This window comes from Cibotium barometz, chromosome 4, assembly GCF_041138505.1.
Source record: "Cibotium barometz isolate CiBa-2024 chromosome 4, ASM4113850v1, whole genome shotgun sequence".
Taxonomy (NCBI): domain Eukaryota; kingdom Viridiplantae; phylum Streptophyta; class Polypodiopsida; order Cyatheales; family Cibotiaceae; genus Cibotium; species Cibotium barometz.
In genome coordinates, this window is record NC_141049.1 from 52,255,609 (window position 1) to 52,272,328 (window position 16,720).

The 16,720-nt window shown below is 43.5% G+C and overlaps 1 protein-coding gene across 3 annotated transcripts in view; it reads left to right on the forward strand.

Annotated features, from left to right (window-relative positions):
• Window positions 1–3,012: 3,012 nt before the first annotated feature.
• LOC147639388 (uncharacterized) overlaps window positions 3,013–16,720 on the forward strand; it is a 58,596-nt gene continuing 44,888 nt past the window's right edge. Inside the window, exon 1 of one of the 3 annotated variants that reach the window (XM_086790762.1) lies at window positions 3,013–3,355. The gene's annotated coding sequence lies outside the window, so the exon portion shown is untranslated. The remainder of the gene's footprint in view (window positions 3,356–16,720) is intronic. The other 2 variants (XM_086790773.1, XM_086790768.1) reach the window with 2 other exon arrangements.

Genomic DNA, 16,720 nt, shown 5'->3' on the forward strand with positions numbered 1-16,720 from the left:
ATGTTAATAGCAAGTTTGTATCTGCATTCTCTTGCATTGAGTAAAGAGTTAGCGATAGACATTAGAGTATAATCCACTGTGCAAGGGTATAACAGAAAAGAATAGAAGAGAAGAGAAGAGAGAGAGAGAGAGAGAGAGAGAGAGAGAGAGAGAGAGAGAGAGAGAGCACTCAAATGATGACGAGAGGAAAAACGGACATTTTTGGTGGGAATATTTGTATAATAGACGTTTCAAAAGTTGAAATGACACGAGAATAACGACTAAAAAGTACCTCTGACATGATTTAAGGAATGTTAGCATTTATTGTAGCCCATCTCTTAAATGCACCTAAAGTGCCTCTGAACGGTCAAATTTGGAGGTCTCATTCTACTAAAACCTCAGCTAATTAGTGTTTTAATCAAAACCTTAATTAAAGGGCCCTTTTTTATTATTATTTTTGGCCCTAATGGTGCAATAGTATGCCACCATTGGTTTTCCCATGTAATGTCCACGTGTCCCACGCATTACTAGCATGTAAATAGCATGTAAATCCTAGGTAACAGTGTGTACACATCCCACATGTTGTCACGTCGTGTAAAGGTCGTAACAGTATTGTGGAAGGGGTTCACCTTCTTTCTCATAATCATAATAATCATAATAAAGGCAAACTAAAATGAGTTCAAATAATGTCATGATGGTTTTAGTCTACTTAGTTGATTTAAATGAAAAAAATATTAATTTTGGCTTGCTTTCTCTTACAATAGAGGAAATAATGTTAAAAGGAGTCCAAAGCATTTAACTAGGCTAGTGAACTAAAGTTGGCATATAGTGAACTAGGTGACATGATTCTTGAGATCTAAGTTGACAAAACAAAAACCTCTTTAATTGAATTATAATTTGCATTGGATCTAGGGTCATTTTGGCCATGAAAGTTTTCAAACTTTTCACCTTTTTCCCATTCCTGGCTTTGGAAATGAAGATGTGATCTTTTGTGTAACACATAAAACAAAAGTTCATATGACAAGCTCTACTTAGTAGATGTAATTGTAAATGTGAATTTAATATGAGTAAAGGATATAACTTTTTAAGAACATGAGAGGATGAACTTTTAATTACAAGTATGTTAAGGAATTGGTTCGATGGGATATGCGTGAATTGATTTATTTTATTGATGTAATATGTAAAGTTCGCACTTATGTTTATTCTATTATATTGATTTTCTTTATTAATGTAATATGTAAAGTTCCCACTTATATTTATTTATTTGATCTCTTCAAAAACATCTTTGAAGGCACCAACACATAAGTTAAATGTTAAAAAAATGAGAATAAGGTTTTCAACATAAATGTGATATGGCTACACACATAAGTTAAAGTTCTATATAATGAGAACAAGGTTTTCAATATAATTGTCATATATGGTGGCTTAGATTGTACTACATTATGTTAGTTTCATTTGTGTAAATTTTTAATAATGTAAATTATGGGTGATTTAACATAGCTTCTAATGAATTTTCTAGCACTTCATTTGTGTTAAAATACATGACATGTTCAATGGACATTGAAAATCAAGAGACAACAATGTAGCCATTATCTTGAAACATACTAGAAAAATCACTTTGTTGTTGTGTAGTGGTAGTCAACAAACCACTCCACTATCTTGAAATGGGTGAGCAAAATGGCCCTATTCACTTAAACTTTCTTGTAAAACATCCCCATCAAGGTTAGAAAGGTTTCTATAATGAAAGCATCAAAAGACTCCATGGTTTAAGAAAACCCTTTTCACAACTTAGAAATGCTACTACGTGTCAAAGCTTAGGCATCCTCAATCTTTCTTATGGATTAGAAAGGTTTTTATAATGAAAGCATCAAAAGACTCAATGGTTTAAGAAAACCCTTTTCACAACTTAGAAATGCTACTACATGTCAAACCTTAGAAATGCTACTACGTGTCAAACCTTCCTTGACCTTGGCATCCTCATTCTTCCTTATGGAATTATATAGAAAAGCACAAATGCCATAGGTTATGGAAGGCATGCCACACAAATATTTAAAGTTTCAAGGTTGACTTATTACATTAAGGACTTCTAGAAAATCATACCCACCATGAAAAAGTCTCAAGGTTGACTTATTACATTAGCATAAGCTCATGGATTGGAACATCATTACGAATATTATTTGAGAAAAGAATGAAGTATAAAGCTTCTTGAATGCTAATATATCGTTGCGATGTCTCCGAGACTGTTTGCTAGTGTCCATCATTCGTTGATTAAACCTTGGTATGCTGATTTTACTAAGGTTTAAACCTTAGTATGTTGATAAATTAATGGCTGTAACCTGAATATGATATTCACTCTATTTATGAGTGACATATATTCAGGTTAAAACATTAAATTGTGCATGTGAAGGTAAATGGGACTCATTAAAAAAGTAAAGGTGCTTGTAAAACCCAACCAATGAGAGGTTGCACGAGTGACAACCATGCCGTGTCTTTTAAAAGTACTATGATTTTGAAGACACCTCACATTGATATTCATGATGCCTTAACCTCTAAACAACAAATTGTTGAAGCTTGAAGGCAAGGATGGAGGACTCTTTTACTTTTCATACTAATGCTAAAATATGCTTTATAGAAAACAACGTAATTTTAAAGCATGACACTCCTCTTCAACCCATATAGGTATATAGAGACCCAACGGTTTACGAGGACAATGGAGAGGAATTTTGATCACTTAATAGCTCGGTGTCTCTAGAGTAAAAAAATGTCCCCGGGGAACGTTATGTAATACGTATGGCTCTGTAGGCTGAATTCGCAACCCAACTCCACCCATATATGTCCCTTGGGAATGTAACATAATACATTATGGCTCCGTAGGCCATTACTCAACAAAATTTACTCGAGGAGACTTACTTTGAAACCCCATTTTTAAAATTTTAAAATTTTTGACGACTACTAGAAGGGATCAACATACTCCGTGAGGACCCCTCATATCCTCTACATTGGGTTTGTTCTAGTGGTTAAAGGGGGTACTCTTGAAAAAAACAAGAGTACGTTACAGCGCAACCCAAAAAAAAAAAAAAAAAAAACAAAAGATTAGGTTAGAGCACAACCTTAAAAAAAGAAGATTAGGTTAGAGCACAACCTAGGAAAGGAAATCAGAGGTAATTAAGTGCTCACTAATCCTGAAGTGAGAGACTGGGACTTAATCACGCACACTAACCCACGAATGACAGAATGCTATGTGCCAAGCTATGCCTGGGGAATGCAGCCAAAGCAAGCGCAAAAGGCGCCACTAACCTCTTTGAAGGCCCAATATAGCCTCATCATTCCATGCCTTTGAGCACAGCCAAGCCATCGCAACTTGGAAAAACTACAGGTACTTTCGCTGCCTTTCTTTCTTCCGGTTTCAGTTCATCATAAACATGATCAACTTAACTGTTTTTATTAGACCATTTTAGCAGGCTTGCCCCTCCTATTTAGTGAGCCTTACCACCGTGCTTGATGACCCCAAAAAGATATAAATTAAGTGGTGATCGTACTCTACTTTCTGTGTAACCTAGCATTATGCTCATTAGGCAACATCCCAAATGAGTATTGCAACAGCTCCATCATCAGAGATCATGAAATGCTGCTACTGGCATAGTCAATGAGCAGCTTGGTGTAGCATTGACAGCGTAGGTGCAGTGATTCCCTTTTCACAGTTGTAGGGTAATGCTTTGGATTTGTTTATGGCCTTAAAACTTTAGCACACTATCATCCTAATCATATGAGTGGGATACTGCCTTGAGAGATGCACTTGCTGCAGAAATATACGGTGAAAGCTGTTTTCTCAGCATTGAGATGCTCTTGGTTGCCTTGGAGAGATGCTGATGCATTGAATTTGCTGCAGACACACGGATTTAACAAAAATGAAGCTTGGCTTCTTTCAGCTCTCAGCATATTGCTTCCAGAAGAGGGATTCAGGAATGTGTTTTGGTGTGCCCCATGATTGAGGTTCATACCAAATGTAGAGAGAGAGAGAGAGAGAGAGAGAGAGAGAGAGAGAGAGAGAGGATACAACATGCGGTGTATACAAGAGAACACTTATAAGAACTAGGATCTTTCACAGCACAAAACTTCAAAACTCAAATTGCACAATAATAGAGATAGAGAAGAAGGCTGTATTTACTCAAGTGATACAATAGATGGCAAAACTCCACTCCTTTGTGCTTCTGTGAAGGGAACTTTGATGGTCGATTTGGGAAGTGACAGGTTAGGAGAAAAGCTTTTAGGATGGATGAGAGGGCTGAAGCGAATTTGCAGCTTTGGGAGACGGAGAGCTGTAGATCGCATATGTAGATCTTGCACAACCTGAATGCATGAGTCAACAAGAAGGGAGAGATTGAATTTATAGGGGTATTGAGTTAAAAAAAGTTCCTTTGCTAAATTTAGTTTTGTGCTTTTCGAAAAGGGAGGGCTTAAAATTAAGCCCCCTCCCGCTTTTGTACAAAAAAAAAGCCCACTTGTGCTTAAAAAAAAAAAACTCATGCTTTTCCATTCATGCCTCTTTTAGCCTTCCTTCTCCCACATGGCCCACTACAATCGCATGTGCACAACCATGCCTATATGCGCCACACGGGCCTCTACTCTGTGTCTGATTCTCTGCTCGCTTATTAGATCACCAGGGTTTGGCTGCCTATATGGGCAAGCCTTCTCGCCCGGGCCTTTGGCTGCACTCGCTGGCAGCTCTTGGCTGGGCTGAGCTGGCCGCTTTGGGTAGGCCCCCCATGGCTGCACTTGCCTTGGTTATTCAGGCCACTCATGGCTGGTCTATGCGCAAGCGTTCTGGCCACCCTATAAGGGCTGGTCCTAGGGTCGGCTATGGAGCTGGCCCCAGACCATAACCCTGACCTCTCTCATGGCGACTCCACACCTGCCTGCTTTACCATGGCTGCTCTCTAGCTGCCTTCTGCAGGTCACCTAAAGGCCACCCAATTTGCCCCGCCTGCTTTACCATGGCTGCTCTCTGGCTGTCTTCTGCAGGTCACCTAGAGGCCATCCAATTTGCTCCCTTTGTTGCCTCTTTATGGCCGCCCATGGCTGTCCCTTTGTTGCACACAAGACCACCCATCACCTGACTGTTCTCTGCTGAGATAACAAGCCTTGTCTCATGATTACAACGCGGACAAAAACGCAGCCCCAAAGGTCATCATGATTACCTTCATGCTTGAGACAACAACCAAGGGCAAAAAGCTAGGGTTTCATGTAACATGCGGAAGCTCGGTGGAAGAATCGGTAACTTCAATGCTTAGAATTCAGCAATTGTTTTTTACGACGAAGATAACGCATAGCATAGAGAAACATGTGCAGAGAGAGAGAGAGAGAGAGAGAGAGAGAGAGAGAGAAGAGGACACAGTATTGGGTCCTGAATACCCTCTGTAGGGATCCAAAGATCTGTTCTTGACCTGCACCTTTCACCTTGGCTGTAGTACTCCCCTTGGCTGTTCTGGCCCTTGGACTGCAGCAACCCTTTGTGAAATATGAGATGAATGTACTGATTACTGCTTGGGGTATTTATACCTACAAACAAGGCTGGTCAGCTGGCCCAAACAGGGGTCAGCCTGTTCACGACTGGGCCCTCTTGCAATTAAATGCTTTTTAATGCAATCGTTTCACACTGGCTGGCCCTTGTGCTGTCTGTCCAGGGTGTTGTATGCTGTCCAGACCATGCGCTTAGCTGTTGGGCAGCCCCTAGGCATTGGTCGCCTGGCTGGGCAAGGCCCCTAGGGCTTGTTGGCTGCCTGGCCAAGCCCCTTGGGTTGGATGCCAGCCTGCCCAGCCCTTCTATGGGCTGGTGGGCAAGGCCTAGGGCCTTCTTGGCCCCTCTTGGGTCGCCTAAGCCTACCTAATACCCAATCTAGAGATGACTCTCCTTCTGGGGCATCTGTAAGGGTTGGACCCATTTCTACATGCAATTCCTACATGCTTCTACAGACGCACAACTGGTTGCAAACCAACTACTCAGGTCATTTGACATCATTCCAGAGGGAGACTCACAATACGGACTAGCACTCCTTCATGTGCAGGACAATGCACATCTGATCTTGGACGCGTAGAGTGGAACCCTCGCTGATTTGTCCCGGATTGGGCTCATGTGGGACCAGTTTCCATTCTAGGTCACTTGCATCCAACTGCGGGATGCAAGTGACATCCTTTTCTGCTTAACTTGACGGAAGTTGCATAGCCTCCAAATAGTATGTCAATAAAGCCGGATAGTCTTCGAAGAATTCTTTGTCAAGCCAAACCGCTTCGTGAGTCCCTCGGTCTTGAGAAACTGTATTTGTCTTTGGCTTGAGCCATGCTTGAAGCGGTGCAAAAGGAGCTGTTGTGGAATCATAACTTCAACTTCATCAACTATATTTGGTTCTGCTTCGTCTTTCACTTCTGAAGGGATTGGACCTACATATGGTTTCAGCCAACTGGCATGGAACACATTGTTCATAGTCCAGCTCGGAGGTAGCTTCAACTTCACTCACACCTCATTGATCTTTCTCTGGATAGGAAACGGTCCGAAGCTCCTGAACGATAACTTTGGGCATCGCTTGCCTACATGTTTCAATCGTTGCTTCATAATCCAAAGATTCACCCAATCTCCTTCCGAGAACTTCACATCCCTTTGGTCTTTGTTGGCCTGTTGAGTGTAGGCCTCTTGCTCTTTAGCCAACCTGTCTTTAACGGATTCCAAAATCTCTTGGTAAGCTCCGTCATTCTGTTCGCTTCAGGTAGTGAAGACAAGGTTCTGGTCAATAGCGACTGGAATGTCTTCCAAATACTGCTTCATATGGAGTCCTGCCAGTAGTAGCTGAAGAAAATGAATCATTCAAAACTGCTTGAATTAAAGGCAAATATGATTCTCTTTTACCTTGCTGATCATGGACATAATACTTCAACACATCAAATGCCCTGGTTGTAGATTTCTGTCTGGCTATTAGTATGTGGGTGAAATGCACTAGAAAAATCCAGTTTAGTACCAAATTATCAAACAATGCCCTCCAGAAATGACTAGTAAACTTGGCATCTTGGTCTAACACTATGGTCCTAGGGTGTTGGGGTAAAGGCGTTATGCCCACCCTTATAGTGTGTACAAGCCCATAAGTTATAGTACATAGTACACTTAGTACTTTTAATGTACTAAGTGCACTATGTGTACTAGTGCAATATACATGTGTGATAGGGGAGTCACACTCTCATGCTTTTCATGAGTTGACTTATCCCCACAACTCTCTCTCTCTCTCTCCCTTGCTTCTCTGTGTATGTCTCCCATGAATGAACTCTAACCCTAATTACAGGTTTCTCCCCATCAACTGGTATCAGAGCTTTGGTCTCCAGATTTTTCTCCAGGTTCTCCTCCCTCTTCTACTCTGCTGGTCGCCTGCTCTTGGGCCTTTTGATTCCTTGGTCGCAGGGGCTGGCCAGATAGTGCCTGTGTGTTAAGAGGCGTAGCCATCCAGTCATCGCAGCAAACAGGGAACCCAGGCATATAGCGTGGAACTGGTGAGCGTGGAAGGTCGCAGGCAGGCGTTGGCTCTCAGCAGCGAGCCAACCAGGCGAAGGCAGCAGCCGTAGGCGAATTAAGTCCACATGGCGGAGGTCGAGCGTGAGCGTGGACTGGCGACGGTGTAACACACCTAGGCGTCTGTTGACAGCTAAGATAGCTGGCAACGTAAGTACACCTCGTGGCTTTACGCCTGCAGCAACCAGCTGGAAAGGGCGAAGGCGTTGGCGAACAAGTGCTGGCTACTAAAGCGCTATCCAGCAGCGGAGGCGGCACTGGTGGCGAGCGTTAGATTCAGGCGTGTAGCGTCGGCTGGTCCAAAAGCGAGCGAAGGCAGCAGCCAAAGCAGGCGGAGCGTAGTCGGGCGAACACAGGCTGCGTAAGCGTGAAGCGAAGGCAACGGGCGAAGCCGTAAGGGAGTCAGCGACGGCGAAATGGGGCCAGAGAAGAGGCCGCTCCCACCTCGCCCCCTGTAACACGCACGAACACCTCCACGACCTGCGAGGGATCCAACTTGGGCGGCATGGCTGCAGAGTCTCTAGTTTAGCTTCCGCACAGACACGCAGAAGACAAGACTCGCAGGAGAGGTGTGGCGTTCTGCTGTTCAAAATCTGTTGAGTCTCGACGGATCAAGGTGGCGCATTTTTATAGTGGACTGGCCTGGAGTTGGGCTTTCCGGGATGGATCACACCACGGATAATCAAGAAGCCTCCCTCCCTTTTCTGCAACAGCATCAAATCTCCTGCAACAGCATCTGCAATCAACAAAAATCAACCTGCAAATCAGAAAAAATCAGAAATTTCAGAGGTATTTGCCTCTAATTTTTTGCGAATTTCTTATCAATTTAATCAATTGAGCAGGTACAGGTGCCCAATTGCTCATTTTTTGAGCAAAATTGGCAAAATTGGGTGACATTGGTCACAATCAGGATAAATTTGCAGGAAATTGGTCAAATCAGGATCAATTTGCAGGAAATTGGATGTCGAAATTTGGGGCTTTTGATGTAATTGTGCAATTAAGCACTCATACATGCTGTATGATGTAAAAAATCGCATATTTGGGCAAAATCGCAGCAATTGCAGCAAATTGCAGTGCAAATCAAGGGGCTTTTGTGCCGATTTGGTTGATTTGCATGCAGGCGATCGCATTTGATGCTGTGGATAATGTGCTGATGCCTTACAAGCACTCAATGTGCCTGTAAATCAAGGGGCTTTCATGTATTGGATGTATATGTGGCCAGGGGGAAGCATCGTGAACACTCTGGATGCCTTCATGTGCGCCAATGTACCATGCATGATCAGAAATTGATCTCAAATCAAGGGGCTTTTCAAGTTCGTATGCTTGTTGAGCTTGGCAAAGCAGCACGCAAGCCATTTATGCCTTGAATCCTCAAAAATCAGCTTGCAGTCAAGGGGCTTTTGCCCAATTTCTGTTCGGGACTGTTTTATGCAGTGTTCGTGACTGTAAAAATCTGATTTTCACTCATTTGGACAGCCAGGAGAGCATTTATTGCTACTGTACCTGCTGGTACAGATTTGGCACAGCTTTGTGCATGTTTTGACATGGCTGTACACTGTTTTGAGTGATCAAAAGGTTCAAATTCAGCTGCTGAAATTGCCGGTACAGGTTTGGTACATCATTGGTGAGCACTTGGTACTGCTGTACAGTACTTTGGAAGGGCAAAAGAGCACATTTAAGGTGCTGTCCAAAATCTGCAGCAACCAGATTTTGGTGTTTTCATCACAAAAAGTGGGAGAAAAGTTGCATTCTTGCTTCCGCAGTGGGAGATAAAGCTTGGGAGCACATTTGTGAGCACTTTGTGTGCTTTGGGTGCAGTGTTTGCACATCTTTTGGTGCAGTGTTTGCACATTTGCAGGGAGTCAGGCATTACAGGTTGCATTTTGCTATGGCAACCACAGGTGAGAGCTCTTCATTGCTTCACATCAAGAAGCTTGAAGGCTCGCATAACTATGATATTTGGCAAACCCAGTGCTACAATGTGTTGCTTCAGAAAAAGCAGCACAAGCCTATCAAAGAAAGGGGTGTGATGCCCGCTTCTCTTACGGCTGAAGAGTGGGAAGATATGGATGAGCTGGCAAGATCTACTATCATGTTGTCTGTGTCAGACTCATTACTTTTCAGCATTCGTGAAGAGAAGACAGCTTGGGGAATGTGGCAGAGATTGCAGGACTTGTATGCCCAACAAAGTGCCTCAAGCAAAGTGTATTGGTTGAAGAAACTCATAGGTCTTCAGATGAAGGAAGGGGCTTCTATGACAGCCCATCTCAATGAGTTTAATGGTATTGTCAGCCAAGTTATAAATCAAAAGTTGGCAATGGACGATGAGTTCAAAGCCACTTTTTTGTTATGCACTTTGCCAGAGAGTTGGGACACATTCAGGACAGCCACTAGCAATTCGCATGCTATGCTGTCATATGCAGATGTTGAGGGTGCTCTTCTTCAAGAAGAGATGAACAGGAAAAACAACTCTGTTGGCAAGTCTAATGCAATGAATGCACGTGGGAGATCCCAGCAAAGGGGGAAAAGCCAAGAAAGGGGAAAAAGCAAGTCTCGCTCCAAAAAGGATTTGGAATGCCATTATTGTGGCAAGAAGGGACACATCAAAAAGCAATGCTACAAATGGAAAAATGATCAAAAGGAAAAGGGAAAAGGCAAAGACAAAGAGAAGGATGAAGCCAAAGATGTAAAGCCAAAGGGCAAAAGTGGAGTCAAGATCGAAGAAATCAATGTGTCACATGCAGGTGGCAGTGAGGATGAGGTCCTCTTTACGTCTTCACTTGATGCCCATTCACTTCTTACAGGTGGTCATGGTATGCACTCATGGATCATTGATTCAGGTGCCTCCTTTCATGTCACAGGTTGCAGAGACTTGTTTGTCAGGTATACTGCTGGCAATGAAGGAGTGGTTTATTTGGGTGATAACCATGCATGCAAAATTCTTGGCAGAGGTGATGTGAGGCTTGTATTTTCAGATGGCTCACAGCTTATGCTCCATGATGTCAGGCATGTGCCTGAGATCAAGAAGAATCTGCTTTCTACTGGACAGCTTGATGATGCTGATTATGTTACCACATTTGGTAGTGGAAAGTGGAAGATTAGTAAGGGCTCACTGGTTGTTGCCAGAGGCTCTAAGGTGGACACTCTTTATTTCATGCATGCAGGTGTTTGTCACCATGCTAATGTAAATGCAACCGAGCTGCCGGAAATTTCTATGTGGCATAGCCGGTTGGGACACATGAGTGTCAAAGGAATGGAGCAATTGTCTCGTTTGGGTTACTTGCCTTCTCTCAAGTTTTCAAGTTTTCAGTTTTGTGAGCATTGTATATATGGTAGGCAACTACAGTGCCCCCACAAGAAAGCTCTTGGACAGAAAGATGCTCAGTTAGAGCTTGTGCATACAGATGTATGTGAGATGCCTCAGCTTTCTTTGGGAGGGGCAAAATATTTTGTGTCTTTTATTGATGATGCCACACGTAAGGTGTGGGTCTATCCTCTTCGTTTGAAGAGTGATACATTCTCAGTGTTTGAGAAGTTTGTTGCTCTTGTTGAGAATCAAACTGGCAAAACACTGAAGGCTTTGCGTTCCGACAATGGTGGAGAGTACATGTCCAAACAGTTTCAGGACTTTTGTGATGCTAAAGGCATCAAGAGGGAGCTCTCTACTCCTTATGATCCTCCACAAAACGGGACAGCAGAGAGGATGAACAGGACCATTCAGGAGAAGGTCCGTTCTATGTTGTCACATGCTGCATTACCTCATGGTTTTTGGGCTGAAGCTGTTATGACAGCCGTACACCTTATAAATAGGTCACCTAACACGAGGCTTGGTGGGAAAGTGCCAGAAGAAGTATGGACAGGGAAGCCTCCGTCATACAAGCACTTGAGAGTGTTTGGTTGCGTTGCGTACGTGCACATACGCAGGGAAATGCGCACCAAACTTGATCCCAAGTCTCACAAATGCATATTCCTAGGATATGGTGACAGAGGTGAAATGGGGTATAGACTTTGGGATCCCATGAATAGAAAGATCATACGCAGCAATGATGTCATTTTTGATGAAACATGCATGTATAAGGAGCCTGCAAGGCAACAGGAGCCTGGCAGAGTCATCTTTGATGATGATGGACATCATGGACAACATCAAAGGGCTGTAAATCAGCCATTACAGCAGGAAAACCAGCCCTTAAATGGTGCTGAAAATGGTCCAAATGGACAGCCAGAGATGGCAGAAGATATCCCTATGGATATACCACAGTTGGAGGATATACCGGGCATGATTTTTCAGCCTTATGGCATGGAACAGGAGCCACCAATGGGTGATATGCAGGCTGGACAGCAACCTGCAAATGATGGTCATTGGGTACGGAGGTCCACTAGACCCTCCAGAGTCCCTGACAGGTTTGTTCCAGGGGTTGACTATTTGATGCTTACTGACTGTGGGGAGCCCTCATGTTACAAAGAGGCTTTACAGAGGGCAGACAAAGCTCTATGGGAGCGTGCCATGAAGTCAGAGATGGATTCTCTGCATAAAAATGGAACATGGAAGTTAATGCCTTTGCCTGCAGGCAAGAAGGTTTTGCCATGCAAGTGGGTATACAGGCTCAAAGTTGCATCAGATGCAAAGCCAAGATACAAAGCCAGGTTAGTGGCTAAGGGCTTCAAGCAGGAATATGGTGTGGACTTTGATGAGATCTTCTCTCCAGTGGTCAAAATGACCACACTTAGAGCTGTATTGGCTTTGGTTGCGCATGATGATCTGGACTTGATTCAGATGGATGTGAAGACTGCTTTTCTTCACGGTGATCTCCATGAGGAGATATATATGCAGCAGCCAGAGGGTTATGCAGTGAGTGGAAAGGAGAAGCTTGTATGCAAGCTGAAAAAGAGTCTTTATGGGCTCAAACAGGCACCAAGAGAATGGTATCATAAATTTGATACATTCATGAAAACTCAGAAATTCAGGAGAAGTGACATAGATCACTGCTTGTACACCAAGAAAGCTTTGGATGGCAGTCTCTTGATTCTCATTTTGTATGTTGATGATATGTTGATTGCCGGGAAATCTCGTAAAGAGATAGATGCCTTGAAGCAGAGGCTGCATCAAACCTTTGATATGAAGGATTTGGGTGATGCAAATCACATCTTGGGTATGCGGATACTTCGGGACAGAAATCAGCATGTGTTGTATTTGTCTCAGAAGGAATACATTGGCAAAGTCTTGCAGAGGTTCAATATGGATGGGGGGAAGAAAGCTAGTACTCCTTTGCCTCCATATGTGAAACTCAGTGCTATGGACAGCCCACAGTCGGATAGTGATAGGGCTGATATGGCCAAGATTCCGTATGCTTCAGCTTGTGGCAGTCTCATGTATGCCATGGTTGCTACTAGGCCGGACATTGCATTTGCAGTGGGAGTGGTTTCTAGATACATGGCCAACCCTGGCAAGAAGCATTGGGAAGCAGTGAAAGGTGTCATGAGATACCTAAAGGGCACACAGGATTTGTGCATTTGCTTTGGCAAACAGAATGCATTAGTGCATGGTTACACGGATTCGGATTATGCCGGTCATCCAGATAACCGGAAGTCTACTACCGGTTATGTATTTACATTCACAGGAGGTGCTGTGTCATGGATATCCAGGATGCAGAAGTGCACTGCCTTATCTACTACAGAGGCCGAGTATATTGCAGCCACAGAGGCTTGCAAGGAGGCATTATGGCTATCTCGGTTAGTGGTTGATTTGGGTTATACAGGGGATATTCCATTGTTGCATTGTGACAGTCAGAGTGCCATCCAGTTGGCAAAGAACCCTGTCTTTCATGCAAAGACGAAGCATGTGGATGTGAAGTATCACTTCATCAGAGAGGTGATAGAGAACAAGCAAATTCAGCTTGTTAAGATTCATACGGATGACAACCCGGCTGATCTGTTGACAAAGAGTTTGCCTCCGGAGCGGTTTGCTCATTGCAGACACTTGATGGGCATTGGATGAGGCCAGTTTCAGCCTTGATATGGCCTTGTATATTATCATGTACATGCTGATTTTTTCTTTTCCTTTACTTAAGGGCATTTTGCCTTTAAGTGGGAGGTTGTTGGGGTAAAGGCGTTATGCCCACCCTTATAGTGTGTACAAGCCCATAAGTTATAGTACATAGTACACTTAGTACTTTTAATGTACTAAGTGCACTATGTGTACTAGTGCAATATACATGTGTGATAGGGGAGTCACACTCTCATGCTTTTCATGAGTTGACTTATCCCCACAACTCTCTCTCTCTCTCTCCCTTGCTTCTCTGTGTATGTCTCCCATGAATGAACTCTAACCCTAATTACAGGTTTCTCCCCATCATAGGGATCCTGCCAATCGGGTACCAATGCCAAATGAATAAATGGGCAACATCTCTGACGATTACATTGGCCATACATGGAATAAGCATAACAAATTTGCTAAATCTATTAACAATAGTTAAGCACTGCGTATTACACTTACCCGGATTGTGAGGCAGATTTGTGACAAAGTCCATCGATATATCTTGGAAAGGTCCTTCGAGAATGGGTTAAGGCTGTAACAACCTTAACTTCTTCCCATGAGGAGCTTTCACTTTTTAACAAATGTCACAGTGTTGCACATGAGTGAACACATCTCGCCTCATTCTTGGCCAATAATATTGTCTTTCCAGCTTCTCCAAAGTTGAATTCATGTCCCGGTGACCACCAGTGATGGCGTCATGGGTGTCATGGAGAAGAGTTGCTCCAAATGACTTCACGACACAAAATCGGCCTTTGTAGAGAAGCCAACCATCTTATATCAAAAAGTGGCATGGTCTTGTGGCATCCAATGCCTGCTCCCATTGTGTACCGAATTCCTTGGAATCCGCGTACGTGTGCTTTATGGCATCTAGTCCCGCACCAACAAGGTCGAGTCTAGTGGTTTGAATCAATGTCACTGTTCCCTTTCGTGGTCAAAGCATCGACCACTGGGTTGGCCTTTCCTGGAAGGTACTTGATCGTACCACCAAATTGCTGGTGCTTACGGTCACTCCATTGTGCACTTGTCGTTGTCTGAATCTAGTGCAAAGCCTAATGGTCAGTGTGAACCTTAAATTCACAGCTATAAAGGAAATGCTTAAGGCTTGAATAATTGCTAGGAGTTCCTGATTGTTGACCGAGTAATTCTTTTCTACGAGTAGTAACTTACAAAACATATAAGCTACTGGATGGCTATTCTGTTGTAATACAGCTCCAATCACGATTTTACTCACACCGGTGATTACTTGGAACGACTCGTCCCATGAGGCAAGCGCTAGATAAGGCACTTTTGACAAAGTTACCTTGAGGTTCTTGAATGTCTCCAACGCTCGTGGAGTCATCTGGATCCGCTGCCTTCTAGTCTTGACACCCTTTAGTAGATCGTTGAGATCTGCCGAGAGGTTAGAGAATTTGTCTATGTGGGTGGAGTATGCTATACCTACAAAGGATCTGATGTTGTATGCGGTCTGTGTTATCTCCCAATTGACAGTCTCGACCACCTTGGCCGGATCAAGTCGGATGTCCTCAACATTGATTATGTATCCAAGGTAGTGAACCTCGAACAAATAAAATTCCGACTTCTTCTCATTGACGTAGAGCTCGTTGCTTTCCAACAACTTCAAGACTTTTTCCACATCAATGTCGTGCTGCTCAACCGTAGCTGAAAATACCAATATGTCATCCAAAAATATAAACACACTGTTCAATTAAGTCCCTAAAAATTCACATCATCATGTGGTTGCATGTGGCTGGGGTGTTCGTCAAGCCAAAGGGCATGACCACAAATTCAAAGTGAGCCTGTTCCATACGGAAGGTTGTCTTGGGGATGTCTCCCTCAACAGTTATATCCCGGTTCACACTTAATGATTACGGGAGCCTTTGACACGTTACGGAGAATCCTGAACGTGTGCTAGTCCCAATTAATATTTGGGGTGAACTTATGAAACCACTGGATTCCTAAGATTATGTTTGCATCTACAAGAGGGGCAACCATGAAATCTTGCATAAATTATGTGCCTTGGATGACTAATTTAGCCTAGCGAGCTTCAAACTTGATGCTCATTGTTATACTCATGCTAAATTCCTCTACTTTCTTGTCTATCGAGGTCGACGAAAACCGGGCTCGTCGAGTGGCTTGTTCTGTGACCACATCCTCTGTACTGCTGTTGTCAAACAAAACAACGACTCTTCGTTATGCTCATACTCTGTGTCATGTTGTCCTTTTGAATATCTTCGAGTTCTCGATTGACAATGGCACCAACGGAAGGTGTGGGAGCTGGAGGACTGGCGACCATCGGGGGGGTCGGTGTGGGAGGCTGGCTCACCATGGTGGTTGTCGAGGCCGGGGTGGTGGTTTGAGTCGGGGTCTTCTTAGGGAAATCCCTAATAGTGTGTTGTTTTGTATGACAAAAGAAGCACCACCCCTCCTCCTTGTATTGTTTGCGCTTTTCAACTTTCCGAGCTTACCACTTGTGCCAACTAGAGCATTTTGGTCTGGAGTAAGGTGAGGTCCGATGTTCGAGTTCTTGGAGCCAGAGGCTCCCGGGGTAGACCCGGAGTCTGTCTAAAAACCAACCACACAAGCGATTTTTTTTTCTTTTTTCTTGGCTGAATTACTTTACCAAAAGGCAAAGCTCTGATACCACTGTAACATGCAGAGGCTTACAGACAAGATTATGCTTCGGATAATGAATATTCAGCTCCTTGGTTCTTGACGATTTGCACAATGTAGTGTAGAAGTAAGAGAGAGAGAGAGAAAGAGAGAGAGAGAAAGCTGTATTAACGTCTACTAGAGACTGAACTTGACATATGAGACAAATCAATGTACAACTGTCAATGTCTTCTGGATGTCCAGAAAAAAAAGGACAAAATGAACATGAAATAAACTATGAAAGTACTGAGCTAGTGGGGGGGTGTGATGGATGGAGCACTACTGCTAGAGGCTCAGTATGCTAGAGAGAGAGAGAGAGAGAGAGAGAGAGAGAGAGAGAGAGGAGAATCACAATAAAGATAGTACACCCGATTGGGTCCCAAATACCCTTCGCAAGGCCCCCACCAAGGATGGTGTATTTGCTTTATTGAATGACGAGAAAAAGACTCAAATCTGTAGATCTTCTTTTGGCTGTAGACTTTCAGCCTGTAGATGATCTGGTTCTT